A 9,845-nucleotide genomic window follows, 5' to 3' on the forward strand; every position below is an offset into this window, starting at 1 on the left:
ATTAGTGTATGTAAGTGTTTGGAAGGTTTCAGCTTTTTCATTGCAACACACACACACACACACACACACACGCCCGGTAGCTCAGTGGTTAGAGCGCTGGCTTCACAAGCCAGAGGACCGGGGTTCGATTCCCCGGCCGGGTGGAGATATTTGGGTGTGTTTCCTTTCACGTGTAGCCCCTGTTCACCTAGCAGTGAGTAGGTACGGGATGTAAATCGAGGAGTTGTGACCTTGTTGTCCCGGTGTGTGGTGTGTGCCTGGTCTCAGGCCTATCCGAAGATCGGAAATAATGAGCTCTGAGCTCGTTCCGTAGGGTAACGTCTGGCTGTCTCGTCAGAGACTGCAGCAGATCAAACAGTGAAACACACACACACACACACGCATCTCTTAGCACCCTCACATCTCACCAGTACCACACCACTTCAGCGCAGGAACCCGGTGATGGGAGAGTGACGGGGAAGAATAGCGGGGCACATCCCTCAGCCTCGCCACAAAAATGAATCGTCTCGGTCCGGGGAGGGAAGACAGACTCCCTCGTCGTCTCTCTTCCCGATAACTCCATTTTGAAGAAGAGCTCTCGCCAACGCTTCTCTGAGCCCCACTGACGAAGATACTCTCATCCCTCGAGGCTCGGTGGAGTGGAATAAGGTTTGCTCTCCTATTTTTTTTTTTTTTTCTTTTTGTAGTCATAATATTTATCCAGTTTACTCTTACTTTATTTCATTAATATCGAGTGCGTTGTTGTTTGTGTCACTTGCTGGATTTTCATTTACAGTTATTCATTGCAGGCCAAATAGAGTTTTCACCATTGTAGTTTTCATTATAGCCATTCGAACAAAACCCATTTAATTGTATTTTTATTTCATTTAGCAATAGTGAACTTGGTATCTAGTTGAGGTGGACCATTTCAAGTGGAACTGGGATAACGTGGTGGTGGAACGAGAAGGTGGTGGCAAAGCAAAGGGAGGAAAGGACGGGGAGAGGAGAGGATTAGAGAGCTGTGGTATGCGCTGGTGTGGTGGCGGGGAGTGGAATGTAGTGGAGGAATACAGTATTGTGTTGTGGATATTTGAATTTACCTGGTATGGGAAAAGGTCAGTTCTATCGTTGTATAGTGTTATATAGTGTTCTGCGCCACATTACATGGTGCTAGTTCGTCTGCGGTTATAACCTGTTGTGTGGTGTTGTGGCATAATGAACAATACTTTGTGGGGATGATAATTATTGTGAGCGGTGGTGTTTGACTGAGGACCATGAGGAGTGTAGGAATGTATTGTGGTGTTGTGTGATTCCCTGTAACGACCGTCAGTGTGTTAACCTCTTCCGCAGTGTTATCAGATGGTGTGATTGCCAGCTTTAGGTACATGTATTGTGTGTTCCAGGGCTGTAGTGACATGTATTGTGTGTTCCAGGGCTGTAGTGACATGTATTGTGTGTTTCAGGGCTGTAGTGACATGTATGGTATGTTTCAGGGCTGTAGTGACATGTATGGTATGTTTCAGGGCTGTAGTGACATGTATTGTGTGTTCCAGGGCTGTAGTGACATGTATGGTATGTTTCAGGGCTGTAGTGACATGTATTGTGTGTTCCAGGGCTGTAGTGACATGTATTGTGTGTTTCAGGGCTGTAGTGACATGTATTGTGTGTTTCAGGGCTGTAGTGACATGTATTGTACGTGTTTTAGGGTTCAAAGGATGTGATGTTGGTTGTTGTGGAGTGTGGTGTTGGGTAGCGTGGCTTGCTGTGTTTTGCTGTGGTGTGTTGTAGCATGGTGAGGCGTATTGTGCTGTGGCTGAGATGCAGAATGGTGTAGAGTAGTGTGGTGTGGTGTGGTGTGGTATGGTGTGGGTTGCACGAAGGTGCCTGCAGTGTGGTGTGGGGCTGCTGCAGATCCCCTGCCGCAATAATCAATACAAGATCCTCACCACCACCACCACCACCACCACCACTACCACCACCAACCACCAACCACCACCACCACCAACCACCACCACTACCACCACCACCAACACCACGAACACCAACCACCACCACTACCACTACTATCATCACTAGCACAACCACAATACCGCAAACATCCCTTCAAAATAGTCTCGACAAATAGTGATGTGTACACCTGTGGATTTAACGATGCTCATAATTAGTGTGTGTGTGTGTGTGTGTGTGTGTGTGTGTGTGTGTGTGTGTGTGTGTGTGTGTGTGTGTGTGTGTGTGTGTGTGTGTGTGTGTGTGTGTGCACGATATATTTGATAGGAACTAAAAAGTACATACATAATATACGTATTGAAAGTGCCAGAAAATGCTTAAAAATTCACGTGCACTTAATTATTTTCTTCTTTCCTTCTCTTCATTTCCTCCTTTCTCCTGCATTTTTCTTATTACCAATCGTCTTCACCTTTCATTCATCCATTTCTCTCTCCCCACTCCTCTCTCCTTGCCTTCTCTATTATCAAGTTCTTTCCATTCACGTTCTGTTTTCTGCTGTCTGTTCTTTAATTTTGATAAGCTCCTGTGTTATTCTTGTTACATGTATATTCAGATTTGCTGTCACTCGTATTTCACTCACATCCCTCGTATTTCTTCCCCTCTGCCCGAATTTGTATTTTATTCTGTGTACCATTAAGCTCATTAGTTCATTTGTATCAGTTTCCTTCCCCACTTCCCTACCCTCCACTTCCATCCCTTTCTACTTCTTCCTCTCCAGTTCTCTCTCTCTCTCTCTCTCTCTCTCTCTCTCTCTCTCTCTCTCTCTCTCTCTCTCTCTCTCTCTCTCTCTCTCTCTCTCTCTCTCTCTCTCTCTCTCTCTCTCTCTCTCTCTCTCTCTCTCTCTCTCTCTCTCTCTCTCTCTCTCTCTTCCTACATACCTCTGAGTAAAATTATATGTTCCTTGATGTATAATTTGACTGCCACAGGGACTTAAGGTCACAGGTCACGGTACAGGATTTTGTGGAGGTCAGGAGGTCACTACAAAAGGTCAGGTTGATGAATCGATTTCTCTCTCCACTCTTCTTGACCATTAGGGATATGACCACACTTTTTTTAGACCTCCTGGCAACATGACTTCTGAATTACCATTTCGCTATATGTTGATGTACTGTGGTGGAATCAAAAGCTTTTCGTCTCATCAACTTCCCTCCTCCGACTGACTGTCTTCAGAGTCTTTCTCATCCCAGGAATGCTGCATCTTTTGCTATCTTCTACCGCTATTTATATGCTAACTGCTCTTCTGATCAAGGTAACAGCATGCCTCTCTTCTTCCTACAGCCTCGCTGTACAAGGCTTTTTTTCTTCTTCTCACCATTATTCTTTCCAACTCCCTAATGCAAGGGTTAACTACTAATATCAGTCATTCATACCTTTCTTTGGTAAATTCTGGAACTCTTTACCTGCTTCTGTATTTCCATCTTCCTACGACTTGACTTCTTTTAAGAGAGGTTTCAAGACATTTATCCCGTTCTTTCGGCTGACTCTTTGACCTGCAAGGGAACTTGCAACAGAGCGGGCCTTTTTTTTATATTTCTTGTTACCCTTGGCCAGTTTTCCCTCTTACATAAAGAAATACTAATAGTAGAAGTAATACAAGTAGTGGTAGTAGTAGTAGTAGTAGTAGTAGTAGTAGTAGTAATAGTAGCAGTAAATTGGTAACCTACTCGTTCTGATCATATAATCTTCCTGGAATTTGTTGTTTTCATTTATTTTCTTTTTTTTATGAAAATCTAGTGTAATTTTTAAACTGTTACCTTTGCTTCAGTATTTCAATTTATTCCTATCTATTTTTTCTATAGCAACAATGGTATTTTTGTCGTCGTTGTTCTTGTGTATATTACATTTCCAGAAACTTTGCTAACAGCTGCGTATTTTTCCACCGCACCTTTTCCACTAATCTTTACTTCAGGCTTTTAGTTTGCGTTCCCAGTCTTTATGACAGCAACTTGTCATTCCTCTCAACTTTGTACCTACGAATGTTTATTTCAGTATTGCTTTTACGAATATGGATGTGTGCTTTCTTTCATGTGTTTACCCTGATGCAGCTCTGTTTTATGATTTTACTTTGAACTCTTGTTTTTCTCCTTGCTCTCCTTGTTCTTCGTCTTTTTAGTGTGGCTTCTTGTCCTGCTTTTGTTCATACATTTTGTCGTGAGATTTTGATGACTTCTCTTTTATTCTTCATCTCTCTTTTCTACAGAATTTTTCCGCTACTGTTGCTCATATCTCTATTGTTTGATTTTAGATCCCGTTTTTATTTCATTTATATTTTGTTGTGTGGAGGTGGAGCAGGGAACCTTTCCCTTTGGGTGGGGATGATGTGATCCACTTACCAGTGTCTGGTAGCGAGGGGAGTGGTTTCGGACACGCCCCATTGCCACCATTATCATTACTGCCACAGTTTCCTCAACACCGTCACTCCCCTTTGTAAGAGTAAACTTACCCGCAAACCCAAAAAATAAGAAATGAACTGAGGTATTTAAAATGGTACAAGTACGTACTACTCCCCCCCGTCTCTCTCTCTCTCTCTCTCTCTCTCTCTCTCTCTCTCTCTCTCTCTCTCTCTCTCTCTCTCTCTCTCTCTCTCTCTCTCTCTCTCTCTCTCTCTCTCTTTGTGCGTTTATTTGAGCGAACGAGAGAGAGAGAGAGAGAGAGCGTGCCAGAGAGCGTGCCAGACAGCCACGGTCCAAGTATTGGGATTATATCCGAATCTGGAAAGGATTCCATGAGATTAATTGACTGTTAATTCTTTTCTTCCCTTCCAATTTCTTTTTTCTCATTATTCCATTCTTAAGACACTTATATTTCTCTGGCTGTCTAACTGTCTGGATATCTTTCCGTCTGGTGCCTTTCTGTTCACTTGTCCATCTGTGTGTATGTAAGCATATATATATATATATATATATATATATATATATATATATATATATATATATATATATATATATATATATATATATATATATATATATATATATATATATATATATATATATATATATATATATATACATATATGCGTGATTCTAGGAAAGGAAAAGATTGATATTAACAACAATGTTGATGAAAGAGAAAAAAGCAAAATTTGAAAATATTATACATACATTATAAAACTGGAGAGAGAGAGAGAGAGAGAGAGAGAGAGAGAGAGAGAGAGAGAGAGTATAACATCGTGCGTGACCTCTATTCCTGTGTAGCACCAGTGTTGCACAGCTCCCTAGAGTAGGTCAGGGAGCGAGGCGATCACACTGTTACTGGCACAAGCCTGCCACGCTACTCGCCTCGCCTCCCCTGCCGCGCCGCCAAGAAAACTTCGGATAATGGGGAACCAGGATTTTCAAGTCCGTGATTAGAGCTGGTGTAGAATGTGTGTGTGTGTGTGTGTGTGTGTGTGTGTGTGTGTGTGTGTGTGTGTTAATTAAACAAGGATTTCTGACGCAATGGTTTCTATAACTTAATGCACTTTTTTTTATTTGAATACATGCCTCTGATTCTGTAGTGATATGATAATTGAAGGGCACCCGGTAGGTGCTTTATTCTACTATGATACAATATAAAGTGAAAAGGGAAAATAAAATAAATCTCGTCCACTGCAATTTATGAATGAAAATACTTTTTTTAAACATTCCACTCTTGATTATACATTTTACTCATTCGACTGGAGAAAAATGTTATCAGGACGCAGTTTTATCGGTAGTGGAACAGCGAGCATCACCTGCCTAAATCACACTAATGTCCGACAACACCAATGATAATTCACTTAGTGCAATTCAGTGTACCAATGTCCTCCGCTGATTGGATGACCGAGAACCAATCAGCGTGCAGCTTATCACTCTTTTTTTATTACCATAAGGAGAGAGAGAGAGAGAGAGAGAGAGAGAGAGAGAGAGAGAATTTGCACGTTTCTTTTCTTTCCAAACTACTCTCTTTCCTTTCAATCCATTTTGTCTTTGGGTTTCTCTTCCCTCTCTATATTTTCGTTTCCTTCTTTCTTAGACGTTTGGAATCTCTCACTTTCCTTTACTTTAATTCACTCCCTGAAATTATCCCTCCTTCCCTCCTGCCTTCACTCACTCAATCACCGCACAAACTGCTCATTCCACCCTTCTTGCATGTACTCATCCACCCCTTCATTTCCTCCTCCTTCCTGCTCCTTTTCCTCTTCCTCCTCTTCCACCCCAGCTGTGTTTCCACCATTTCCTATCTTTCCCTCCGAAATAGAGCCAGTTTCCTCGACTATTGACCTGATTCGACTCTCACTGATCGCAACTTTATGTTTATGGTGGAGAGAGAGAGAGAGAGAGAGAGAGAGAGAGAGAGAGAGAGAGAGAGAGAGAGAGAGATGGGGGCGGGGGTATTGGGAAAGGCACGTATCAAGGTTAAAGCTTTAGTTTTAGAAAGTAGTAGTAGTAGTAGTAGTAGTAGCAGAAGTAGTAGTTTTTGTTGTTGTGATTTTAATAATGACTATGGTAAAGAACGGAATTGTGTTAGTGTTATGAGGTGAATAGGAGACCGGTGAGAAAAAGAAAACAATGGGGTAGTGAAGGAAATGAAGAAAGAAGGGAATACGTGAGAAGGAACAGGGAAGAGAGGGGAAGGAGGAAGAGATCGCATGTGAAGAGAGTGGTGCAGAGATGGGGAAGAGGACCAGGGAGGGAAGGGTAAGGGGTATGTAGTATTGAAGGTCGAGGTATGAGGAGGAGGAGGAGGAAGAGGAAGACAGGAGGAGAATTGGGTAGTGGGGAAGCAGAAGTTGTAGTCGTTCTTGTAAGTTCAGCCTATGGTAACCTTTTTTTGCAGTCAGGCTGAAGATCCTCATGAACTGTATCTTACAATTTGTATTTCTTCTTTTACCATGCTTGTCCCATGAAGCTGATGAGATGGAGGCGTCACGTTACTAGAAATGAGTAATCTTAATTTCTCGTTGCTTGTTATTCTCTATTTTAGTAGAAGTTGTAGTAATAGTAGTAGTAGTAGAAGTAATATTAGTATTAGTATTAGTGGTAGTAATAGCAATAGTAGTAGAAGGTAAGAAATAAAATGTTCTTATAATTTTCTTGGAATCATTCCATATGTACTCTCTCTCTCTCTCTCTCTCTCTCTCTCTCTCTCTCTCTCTCTCTCTCTCTCTCTCTCTCAATAATTTTGCATGGTAATTAACACTTTTTCGGTGTTGCCTCCTTCGTGTCCTGCAGGTTACTACCGGATATCCATCTACTCGGTCCTCCTCGCCTCGATTTCAGGACCGCGGGGTTTAATATATCCACGGACGACACTTCTTTGACTTGCTATCCCGCTGATTGGCCGAGAGTGTTCTGACGTCACACCGGCCCCGCCCACCTGGTGTTTGGCGATATGTTGTCTAGGCTGGGAGGGGAGGAGGCAACGGCCCTATCTTAGGTGGACAGAGTTGCAGGGTAAGGGGAAGGGAGGGAAAGAGTGCAGGGAGTAAGGGGGAGAGGAAAGCGAGAGGAAAATAGACTGTAGAAGAGAGAGAGAGAGAGAGAGAGAGAGAGAGAGAGAGAGAGAGAGAGAGAGAGAGAGAGCAAATGAAAATGCAGTGGGTGGTTAGAGGAGGGAGGTGAGTGGGCAAGAGGAGGAGGTCGAGAGGGCTGAAACTTGAAGGGGGTGAGTGGAGAAGACAGTAGAATGAGGGAGAATGAGACAGGCAAAGAGAACGATTGGAAGAGGAACAGCAAAGAAGAGGGGGATAGAGAATGAGGGTAAGAGGAGGAGGAGGAGAAGGAGGAGCAGTCTCGCCAACTAGACCTGGCGACGTGACGTTAAGTGTCTGAAGGAGGTTGCGGGAATTTTTTCTCTCCATCTGCATTTGAATTTTGTCTGGTTGTAATGGTGGTTGTAAACTCTTCCGATATTCAGAGGATCGTATGAGGTCTTCAAAGGTTGGAGTGGCGTAATAGAGGACAAATTCAGCGGCCCTGAGTGACACGGCAAAACAATAGCAAAATCCGGAAGGAAGCAAGGCAACAGCATAAAAAATGACAAGCCAAGGGAAAGGGAAGCAAGCCAAGCAGAAGTAAGAGAGTGAAGGAAGGAAAGGCAAGAAGCAAGCACATAAGGAAGCACAGAGGAAGCTTTCTTAGACACGAAAACTCGGGAGGCAAAGGAGAGGTCATATAGGGCAGTGGGGAAGAAATGGTGGCAGAAGACTCGTGTTGCATATTCAACAAACTGGCATATTATGCAATGGGACGTACAATTTAATGGATATCCTCACACCCAAACAGAGCCTTATATATATATATATATATATATATATATATATATATATATATATATATATATATATATATATATATATATATATATATATATATATATATATATATATAAGCATATCCTACGAGTCTCATTCGCCCTCCCGCCCGGCACCCTCCGCCTCCCATGCATGCGGGACTCATTATGGATTTTCCATTGCAAGCACGAGGCAAGCAGACATGGCAAGGCCCACCCTCCCTAACTTCAGTTTCTCCTACAGGCTTGATAAGGGTTGGGAGGAGAAGAAAAAGACTTAGCATGGGGGAAGATCTTGATGGAGCATGGAGAGGAAAGAAAGGAGGGTGAAGAAGTTAGAATCACAACGTCTGCAGATTATTTTGCCTCTGCAAGCGCAGTCTCTGACCTAAGCAACATGCATGCGAGCTTAATGGTGGAGTTTCTCAGGTAAGCCCCAACACTAGAAAGATTGACGCCTATCAGAGATTGCAATAACCCTTCATGCTAAATGACGCCGCACTAAGAAAGCAGCGCCGCCTGTAAAATATGTTGTGTCGCCCAGATTTCCATAATTACTAGTGAGTGGAGGCGGTGGCAGGGCGTTGCTTGCAGGTGAGAGAGCCTGGGAGAGTAGCTTTACTGTGTGCTGTATTGAGTGGAAATTACTGACTACGTCTTCACCTTTAAGAAAATCAATCATTAGGTCCGATTCCGGGATATTCATCTTTCGGCCAGTACTGTAAGCAGGAAGGCGGGAGGGCTCGGGGCCTTGTTCTTGTTAGTAAGTGTCCATCGCGCTCATGTGTGTGTGTGTGTGTGTGTGTGTGTGTGTGTGTGTGTGTGTGTGTGTGTGTGTGTGTGTGTGTGTGTGTGTGTGTGTGTGTGTGTGTGTGTGTGTGTGTGTGTGTGTGTGTGTCGTAGTGTGTGTCATAGCGTGTCGAACTGTAATGTGCCTGCGTCTTTTTTTTTTTCCTCTCCTTCCTGCGTGTGATATGTCGTATCGTTGGGCGGTGTTACATAGCATCGAGCCGGCCACGTTGCTATATTTGGGGTGTAGTGCGCTGTTATGCCGTCGTGTTATGACCCTCTGGTTCAGTGATGAAACCATGAGGTGATAGTTTCTCTTAACTTTACTGTTATAACCTCACGAAAACTTTTTTATCTAGTTGCCTGGTTGTTATGATCTGATAGCTTATGTCTCGCTCACTCTCTTTCTGTATTAATCTTTTCCCAATTGAGCCTAACAGCATCCTCTCATACCACCCACTCACCCTCCCAGCCCTTTTCCCAAACCCCCTGTCACTGCCTGTCTGCCGCCCCGCTCCACGTCTCCTGCCACACTTTCCCGAACTGTTGTCTCTCACTTTAATGTAAAATTCTGGTTCTAAGGCTCGATATCCCTTCGTTGACACTTTTTTTGGTTCGAAGTTTGAGAGTGAAGATTTCGACGCCCGTGTCAAAACAGGGGTAAAGATGCTAGAGGAGAAGAGGAAAGGAGAATAAAAGGGGAGGAAGGGAAGGCGTGGCGAAGAAAATTTGATGGAGACAAAGTGATAGAGTTAAGGTAAAGGAGGCTGAGTAGAAAGAGGAAATGGAGTGAGTTTAGTGTAGGTACTGTGAAA

The 9,845-nt window shown here is 43.3% G+C and overlaps 1 long non-coding RNA gene across 1 annotated transcript in view; it reads left to right on the plus strand.

The window, feature by feature from the left end:
* Window positions 1-329: 329 nt before the first annotated feature.
* LOC123508405 overlaps window positions 330-9,845 on the plus strand; it is a 17,914-nt gene continuing 8,398 nt past the window's right edge. The window contains exon 1 of the long non-coding RNA XR_006675934.1: window positions 330-648. This is a non-coding gene — a long non-coding RNA (uncharacterized LOC123508405). The remainder of the gene's footprint in view (window positions 649-9,845) is intronic.

This window comes from Portunus trituberculatus, chromosome 24 (genome assembly GCF_017591435.1).
Source record: "Portunus trituberculatus isolate SZX2019 chromosome 24, ASM1759143v1, whole genome shotgun sequence".
Taxonomy (NCBI): Eukaryota; Metazoa; Arthropoda; class Malacostraca; order Decapoda; family Portunidae; genus Portunus; species Portunus trituberculatus.